The sequence below is a fragment of the Penaeus monodon genome, chromosome 24 (assembly GCF_015228065.2).
Source record: "Penaeus monodon isolate SGIC_2016 chromosome 24, NSTDA_Pmon_1, whole genome shotgun sequence".
Lineage (NCBI taxonomy): Eukaryota > Metazoa > Arthropoda > Malacostraca > Decapoda > Penaeidae > Penaeus > Penaeus monodon.
The window spans coordinates 5,103,150-5,104,106 of NC_051409.1; positions in this window are offsets into that span (position 1 = coordinate 5,103,150).

The following is a 957-nucleotide window of genomic DNA, read 5'->3' on the forward strand; positions in this document are numbered from 1 at the left end:
GACGCATATCACTGTCTCTACAGGAACGGCAGTCTAGCAGAGGGAGACGCAATCAGCGCAGGCCGGCAGCCAAGACGGCAAAATCCGAGAGAGAGGGCCATACTAACATCAAAAACCAGAGAGTCAAGGTTGGGAGCATCTGTGACCCCTACGCGCCTTCCCCGCAGGACACCCTCTTCGTACCTGCCCTGCAACTGAAGAGGCAATGATTCAAGCAATGCATCACTTCCTGTAGAGGATTTTCCACTGGAGGGGCACACCTTGTATTAGTACGGTGGGTGGGGGGGGATGCACAGGAAGCAGCATTGCAGAGTTGGTTAGGTAACATTGGTCACTTTCTCAAAATAGAAGAGAAAGAGAAAGAGAAATTCACACTGTAATAATAACGGTTAAAATTATCCATATCCCCTTGCTGCCAGTTAACCAATATACACATTATGATAATTTCAACATTTCCCCTAGCTGAATGGGGCTGTCTGCTTCCACTAGATGGCAGTGTCAAAATCCACAGGACATGTACAGCTGCAATCCTGCTGCAAGGGGATACCTACAACACATACAGATATTATATAAAAAAGTGAAAAAAAGGTGAACAAAAAATATATTAAAAACTTTGGATTCAAAATCTCCTGTCATGCATTTGACCAAATCCAAGGATAGGGGGAAAGCAGAAAGAAAAAAAAATAACATACGATGTTATCATAACTATCATTTACATATATTAAAACAAAATAAAAGGATAGAAATAACAGATTAGAGTCATGAAAGAAAAAAACTTGCTTGAAAATGTACTAAACACATCCTTTATCTGGCTACTTTTCTAAATAAATAACTCCTTCCTTTGAATGAATATGACAAGTAACAGACTGGCCCATTCACTATAATCAATCATAATTTTGCTAGCAGTTTGGTTGGACTGTCAGATCTGCATGCAAGAACGCATATGCACTCCTCTCT